General features: G+C 37.9%; 1 long non-coding RNA gene across 1 annotated transcript; it reads right to left on the reverse strand.

Moving 5' to 3' along the window:
* Positions 1 to 597: 597 nt before the first annotated feature.
* Positions 598 to 5,665, reverse strand: LOC113239711. Its single transcript, XR_003311209.1, has 4 exons — positions 5,471 to 5,665; positions 3,178 to 3,282; positions 866 to 1,054; positions 598 to 720 (listed from the first exon to the last, which is right to left on the reverse strand). It is a non-coding gene; the product is annotated as an uncharacterized LOC113239711 (long non-coding RNA).
* Positions 5,666 to 8,646: the final 2,981 nt, after the last annotated feature.

The following is an 8,646-nucleotide window of genomic DNA, read 5'->3' on the forward strand; positions in this document are numbered from 1 at the left end:
GCACCTATATTTTATAAAAAAAAAAAAAAAAAAAAAAAAAATATTGTATTATTCGTAGTTTTGATAGTGGTAGTCATAGTCAAATAGGGGCAATAGTATTCTATTGCACAATAGAATATGATTTTTTTTATGATACCAAGTAATAGTACGAATAAGTCGTGCGCCTGGCGCTAAGCGACACACGCCTGTCCATAACAATTGCAGTGCCACTCAAGAGCTTTAAATCGCACATAAGTTGACAAGTCCCATGTGCCTGTAATTTCACTAGCACCCTTACCCTTCAGAACCGAAACACAGTAATGCTCACATTACCTACTGCTTGGCGGCAGAAATAGGTAAGGTGACAGTACTTCCCTGGACGAACTCTTTCACGAGGAGCTCTGCCGGTACTAAAATTATAATAACGTGATTGAAACGTCACAATCATTATATCAGTGGCTAGTATTTACGGTCCCACGTCTTAGTTAAATTTGTACTTGATTGATTGTAATGATGTTTTGCGAAAAGGCTTTGCTTCGAGCATTCCAATGGGTTTGCGTGATACTAATAATAATATACAGTAAGTAGTGAACTCACAGCGTTTTCGAGAGTTTCAATTTTGACGTGGAATTTTTCACAGTAGGTACTGTTAACCCAGGTGTACGCCCTTTTGCTTAGAGTTACCGACTGCGCCATTATATACATCTCCACTGTCACCAACGGCACCATTATGATTACGTACTGCGTAATAAATTAATGGATTTGAAATACTACCACTTATTTTGAGCTAGTAGCCCTGAACTTGTAATCAAAAATGCGTCTCCGCCTCCTGGATGTCTATTAAAGACGTTTCACGCTTATTATCTACCAAGAAATAAATACAAACCGCCATAAGTACAGGCTGGAATCTTGTAACCAAACCGAGGAACCCGCATGCAGCCATTATGACGATGACTACGCCGACTATGAACATCAAAATTCCCTGTACGATGAACCCTTGCACGTTCAGTAAGGCGTAAAAGGTGAGAAATCTTACGAAACCTGCACCCAAACCTCCGATTACTAGACCCAGAATCTGAAACGTGGAAAAAGAATCAGCTGTTCAGTATATTTTGGTCGCGTAGGTACGTATAAACAGATTTAAACATCAGAATTATTTTTGCGATTACGGAGAGATCCCCATAATAAAATTTGTTCCAAAAATCTCGTACACATTTCGAGGTCGCCCAGTGTCTTTTGTATAAGGTGACATTTTAGTAAACGTCGAAATGGACTAACAGACGCTCGCTGGAACTTACTGTAACTGATGGCTAAATAAAAAAATCATTGTCTCAGAATATGTAACTGATTACCCCCAGTAGCAAGTGGTTGATAGAAAATGAATTAAATATATACATACAAAATCGATATAGGTATTTAATTATAAAAACTCGACTACTGTGAATTGAAGTAGCTGATTATCAACTATTTTAGCTTTTCATTTACTTTTTGTATGTTAGTTTTTCACTAAGTAACAAAAAATCACTATCATATATATGAATAAAATAATAATTATATGTTTAGCAATAAATTGTAATAAAACAAAAAAATTCGAGTTTAAAAGTTGAAATCACAATTCTATGAAAAAAATGTATGTACTTTCGAATAATATAATATAACTTCCGTAAGAAATACTTACTATCGTACCTATTTATGTATTACTTGTCACTCGTTTATTTGTATACGTTGAAATGGTTTAACACGCACTTACTTTTATGAAAGTTTGCTTTTAAATTTATAAGTAGGTAATAGGTAATTTTCGATAAAAATGGCTAAGAACAATTTTCGGTAAAATATAAATTAGGTTGATAGAATAGTATTAGGTACGTATAATAATTGTTTTCAGAGGTTTTAGTATTATTATAAAAGTTTTCGGTAGCTAAGTAAATAACATAGTAATAATCATAGTCTGAATAAGGTCATTTTTAATTTACTTTTAGGAGCTTTTATAAGATTAGTTATGAAGTAATTCAAGTTGACGTCATTTTTACACCCATGAGAATGACATGCCACTTCTACAAATGGCAGCTAATAATAAAGCTCGATGGCAGATAAATGTACTACCATCGAGTATATAACTATACTCGATGTGTACTCCATGTTTGTCGATATATTGTTTCATTACGGGGATGTCTTCGGACACACGTCGCCTGCGAGAGGTCTTTATTTAAGAACTCCAATAGTGCGACAGTCGTAAAAATATAGCTTATCCATTCGACACAGATCGACTTATTTATATTTTGTTAAATATGAGTTGTGGCGCTAGGGTCCATGTAATTGTTTTATAAAGAAAGCAGTGGTCTATTCAGTTGACGGGTATTAACTTAGTATAGTGTAAGTTTAGTTACCGAAAAGATACGCCATCAACTAACACCAAACAACAGTTGATGTTAATGCCATCTCACAAATAAATTGGTTGATCTGTATTGACATGATATAATTTCGTAAGACGTATTATTATTCTCCGGGGCTTCTTTGTAGGCTCAATTCACATCGCCGCGGAACGGAACGGAAGCGAAGTTGTGTAAGGAAACTGTACATGGCAAAATGAACATTATGTCAGTCGTGTAATGTACTAAACTAGATAAGATATTAAGTTTTATTGACTGTCAGGATGTTTCACCAGCATGATATTCAATGATTTTTTGTGAAATTACTCCATAAGTGGTGAAACATTCTGTCATTCAATAAAGTAAATTAGAATTATTAAAGCGACATCCAGTCAGCTGCTGGCAGGTGTAAAGGTACCTGGTCGAGTGAAGAAATAGATTTCTCACAGATGGCGCTACGTCAAACACAAAGATCTGCAACAAGCACACAGAAAAATTCGTGAGGTCCGCAGGTTCGTTCCGTGACTTGGCATAGCGTCTAGCACGGATTGTCGGAAGACGTAGGTTCGAATCCAGCCGGATCGTAGGATTTTTTCTTGGTGTTTGATCTTTGTATTAATAATTATACATAAGAGATGTTAGGTCCGGGAAATTCCGAGACTGCGTGAAAATTTTCCAGAAGAAACGCGACCTGTTTTTCGGCTCATATCTATTTATTTGTATGTTACACAATTTACAAAGTTCAATATGCTATGGTTACAAAAGTTCGCTTTCAATCCGTTCCGCGGCAATGTAATTTGAGGCATATTCTATAGAAAATTGTACTTACCCCTAATATGATACTGGTGATAATTAGTAAAAGCTTAAAAATCTTTGTCGCCGCGCCCATTTTTGTGTTTTACTACTTTTCAAGTTTTTTTTGTCAGGCAGGTCTCTGAAGGTAATAATGGTTAAGAAAAAATAAAAAATAACAGTACACATGATTTTCATTAAAACTGACTTAGTGTTATTGGTTCGTTAACAAATTTTAACGGGCTAATATGATCAAGTAATTTACAGTATACGGGATTTTAATCTACATATACGTACCTAAATTACACTAGTATAAAATTTATGACTAAACGAAATTACCAAGTGAAAGTCTATCGTGATTTCTCGAAGCACTTCGTCGTCAAGTACTTTAAAAATACTAATAACAGCGCGTGGAACTTATCGCTCATGCACTAATTGACAGAAGATAAATAAGAAATTAGATATAGGCGGTCAAGAGCAGGTCAAGCTTGACAACATAAAAATGCTGTATCTACATCTAAATGATGCATTTTAAGGTCCATTTCAGTGGCTAAGGCAAATAAAGTTCGCAACGATGAATGACTGACCACCGGAGAAAAAGTCTCGTGGTAATCTACACCCTCCACTTGGTTAAAACCTTTTATCACTAGTCTGGCTTTTTACCTTGTGACATTACCATGTGCGTCTGTCTTTAACTTATATAACCATTTGCATGGAATTATTTTTGTATTAGGTCTGTCCACCAGCTTCCACGTCTTAAGCTTCATCAGCGAGTCGTACTCATTTTGCATGGCTGCTCTACATTTATCAGCATCATTGACTTTGTTCGCTTCAAAAACCGTTCCAGGTTTTGGAACAGTTTTAGACGTACTTGGTTCTTTATTTGATTTGTTGTTCTTTAAGTTTGTGAAGCAATCTTCGAAGAATGTGACGTCACGAGATTTTGTAAACCTTCTCGGATATCGGGGGTCTTGAAATATGTAGCTATTCGGGTCATCCGAATATCCAACAAAGATATGCTCCACAGCTTTCATATAAAATTTCTTACGTTGGCAATCAGGTTCATGAATTAATGCTCGACATCCGAAAAGTCTAAGGTTACTTAGATTCGGTTTACAGTCATAAATTTTTTCAAAAGGAGTTATTTTATTAAGCGCACGATGGGACGACCTATTTTTCAAATAAACTGACGTTTGTATCGCGTCTTCCCAAAACGCTTTCGAGAGAGAACACTCTGCCAACTTGTAAGTCAATGCTGCCAACATAGAACGTGCTTTTTCAACTACTGACCTTATAGTACGTCCAGCAACGCCATTTTGTTGCGGACTGTACGCCACAGTCGTTTGATGTACAATACCATTAATACGAAAATGATCAGATAATTCTGTTGACATATTCACCTCCACTATCTGTCCTAACAACTTTTATTTGAGCTCCAGTCTGCTTTTCCACTAATTTTTGGAAACGACAAAACTTGTCTTTTTCATCTGTATTCGAATACTGAGTCTTAATACTGGGTCTGCTGTTAATAAAATAAATGACGTAATTTATGTAGCTGATTCGAATAGTAATTTGATATCTGTTTATAAAGCTGTTGGAAAAGGTTTCACTGTACTTTTTGATAAAAATGGTTGTAATTTTTATAACTCTGATACTTTTTCTTTTGTCGGTGACTCTATTCTTCACGGTTCGCTCTATAGAGGACTGTACAAACTTGATTGTACTACCAATATTCCTCGTGATGTGCCTTGTGATGTGCACTCTGACTCCGCAGGTAGTTACCAGGTATGGCACAAGCGTTTGGGTCATCTGTGTCGCATTGGTATGAACCATTTGAGGAACTATCATGTAGGTGTAGAGTTTACAGAAATTGATAACCAGAGCAGTGTTGCCTGTGTGCAAGGTAAACACTCTCGGAAACCATTTAAAAGAATAGCGTACAAGACCGCAACTTCAGTGTTGGAGCTGGTACACAGCGACATCTGTGGACCGATGTCAGAAACCTCTTTACAAGGTAACAAGTATGCTTTATTATTTGTAGATGACTATAACGCTTTATTTTTATATATTTTATTTCTTCAAAGACAGAGGTAAAAGAAAAGTTTTTTTGAGGTTATTATTAATGGCTAATATAATTTAAACATTTTACAGAGGGTGCTCACTCAATCCACACATACGTACATTTCCGAGCATGTTCGAGAAAAACACATTGATAACTAGGCATAACTAAAACGTAAAATAATACTAGCAAAGTCATGAACGGCTCTTGGTTGATTTTAATTATTATTGGGTCAGCTTTCGCCATCCTTCTTTAATAATTCAATACATACCTTCAATGTTGTCTGCCGAAACAGGTGATTCACACGACGGGGAGAGTTAATCGTTTCGAGGGCGGTCCTTCGTTTTTTATGAACGCTTACGTTTCAGCATCATGATTTGTTCTTCCGCTGAGCTTTATTAAACTGTAAACTCTTAAGATAAAAAACTATGTTCAGAGGCGAAGCCCTGGCCAAGGTACTTATGTAGGTTCTAGTAAGTATGTTGATCATTACGAAAGAAATAGGAGAGAAAGGTTGAAACTTTAACATTTTTATTTATCCACTGTCACTCATGCATTACCAAATCTTGTTATAAGTATTTATTTAGGGTACTTAAGGACGAGATGCGATTATAATTATTTTAACGTGGGAAGTCTATAACACGGGAAAACATACAGCTTCTTTCTCTTCTTTTTTTTGTTTATAGGCGGTGCCCTTTTTAGATTTTGTCAGCGTCAAGGTTGTAAAAATAATGTGTACATAAATATTATAAAAATTATCAATGAGCTATGTAAAGTCTTAGAAAGTCAAACTTAACGTTGCTAGGAAACCTACCACTAAGAATATATTTAGGCTTCTTGCCTGCCACAGACTATCTATACTATAGTGTATGCGTATATTTTGTCTTATTGTAATTATATTTTTGTAATTTTAGAGCACTATTTATATTAAAGAGTATATTTGGTCACGAGCATTGTTTCCGTTGCTACTGCATAGGTTGGCAGCGCCAGTAACTTTCAGTGATGGCGCCACAGTAACTTTAGTTGATGGTGCCACAATACATTATGTTGGTGGCGCCAAAAATGCAGCCCTACCAAAAACCCCCACTATACTGCTAACGTTTCTTAATTTGTGATACTCGAGTGCTCGACTTTCTGTTTGTTGGAGTCTCAGAGGAGAGTGCCTCTCATTTTACTTTACGGTGCCATATTATCGTGAAAACTGTACAATTGTAATAGTCTTCATATTAATAAACGAAGAAACAAGGAGTTGGAATTTTATTTCTGGAACTTCTTAATAATAGGTTCCCAAACTTTTTGGCTCACCGCTCACTTGGGCAAGATAAAAAAATTTCAACGCCCACCACAAAAAATAAATGAAAACATGTATTTTGTATATTAACCTAACACAAAAATTGACAAGGAAAAAATTATACATAAATATTTATTTGTAAGTCAATGCATAAATAGGTCGGTTTGATGGTTTATGTGAAAAATAACACTATTTACGATGTTTGTGAACGACAATTTATGGATGCAAATTGTCTAGTTATTAAAATAAATGAAAATTTCGTTTTGATTGCTGTCTATAGGCCACTTAGCTTTCCTAACTTAGAACATTTTTTGCTCTCACTTCATACATTACTTTTGTCATTCAATTCATTTACAAATATAGTGTTGATAGGTGATATTAACATAAATTTGCTTGATAACAATGCACAGACCACTGCCTATCTTGATACTTTGAGTTATCATGGGCTCCCATCTTTTTTTTTTAGGGGTTCAGGCGAGCAGCGAACTGCCTTCGCCTTCTCCCCGTACGTCTGCGCCGAAGCGGGTGCGCGTCCGCCGTGTCCTCGCGCAGCCTCCTATTGCGACATAACCTCTCCGTAAAAGGACGCCACCGCCTCTCAGGACTCCTCGCTACCGAGCATGACGGCCACCACGCCCGGCAGCGAGAGGTCCCGCCATATTGTCCCCGTCAGAGTACGGCGCTGCTCATCCCACCGGCTGCACACCCCTATGGTACGAGCTCCATAGGGGGGATCCGCCAAGCCCTCTTTCCACCGGTCTCGCATGCGCTGCGCCGCGAGGCGGCGCTCCCGCTCGACCTCTTGGGGAGCGGGGCGCTCGCCTCGGTCCCGCATTCCCCGCCGGTAGGCGTGGACCTCCGCCAAGACCTCGGCTTCAAGGTCCCACAGCGGAGTACCGGCGAGGACGCATGCGGGAGATGTACGACCTGCTCATTCGCAGGGCGACCACCCTCTGAGGCCTCCTCAGCAACGATTTCGTCGCCACTGATAAGGCCCCAGTGGTAAGGCTCCATGGGTTCCTACCTAGCAGTTACACGCCAACCAGAGCCAACAATTGTCTAGATCACATTATATTGAAAACTAAATTATTGGCATACTCATTTACTCTTCCGACTTCGATCACGGATCATGTGGTTATTTGTTTGTGCTTAAGTAAAGATGAAAGAATGCTTATTGCCAAATAACAAAGTGTATTGTACCGCAAGACTAATTTTGAAATGTTGCTTTCTAAATGTAAGCAAACTAGTTTTGAGCATATAGTATATACTTAGAACATAATTTGGAGTTAGCTATGGATCTTTTTATCGAAAATATATCTAAGTTAATACTAAACTATTCCTTGGCAATAAAATTACCAAGGAGTAGGGTTACGATCAAAGACTGGTAGACAATAGGTTTACTTCGATGTATTAAGAATCGGGATAGGATGCATAAAAAATTAAAAACAGAACCTAACAATGAAATTCTGAAAACAGCATACAAGAGGTACCGAAACTATTGTAATAATCTTCTAAAAAGATAAAAAAAAACAATACGTAATTAGTCAATTACTTCGGGCTAAAAATAATTCAAAGAAATTGTGGCATACTATTAAATTTGTTACAAACACTAATAAACCAAATTCAATTCCACAAGAGCTACTATCGAGTTACCATGCTGCATCAACAATCAATGAAATTAACGGGTATTTTGCTGGCATACGGGCTTGGCTTGCTAAGAAATTTTCCTTTACACCACCCTCCTTAAATGCTTCTGGTCCTATATCAGCCGACTCTTTTGTTCTTTTGCCCACGGATTGTGAAGAGGTCGAGAAAGTTATATAGGACTTGAAGGTTGACAGCTCTCCTAATTGGGTTGGGATTAGTGCAAAAGTTTTAAGAATTATCTCTAGTGTTATATAACCGGTACTGACTGACCACTTAAACATATGCATGAACAAGGGAGTCGCGCGAATTGGAAACGCACAAGAACGCGCACGCACGCACGCACCCACACACGCCCGCACGCACGCACGCACGCACGCACGCACACACACACACACACACGCACGCACGCACGCACACACACACACACACGCACGCACGCACGCACGCACGCACGCACGCACGCACACACACACACACACACACACACACACACACACACACACACACAC

This window comes from Hyposmocoma kahamanoa, unplaced genomic scaffold, assembly GCF_003589595.1.
Source record: "Hyposmocoma kahamanoa isolate Upper Pololo Valley unplaced genomic scaffold, ASM358959v1 114, whole genome shotgun sequence".
Lineage (NCBI taxonomy): Eukaryota > Metazoa > Arthropoda > Insecta > Lepidoptera > Cosmopterigidae > Hyposmocoma > Hyposmocoma kahamanoa.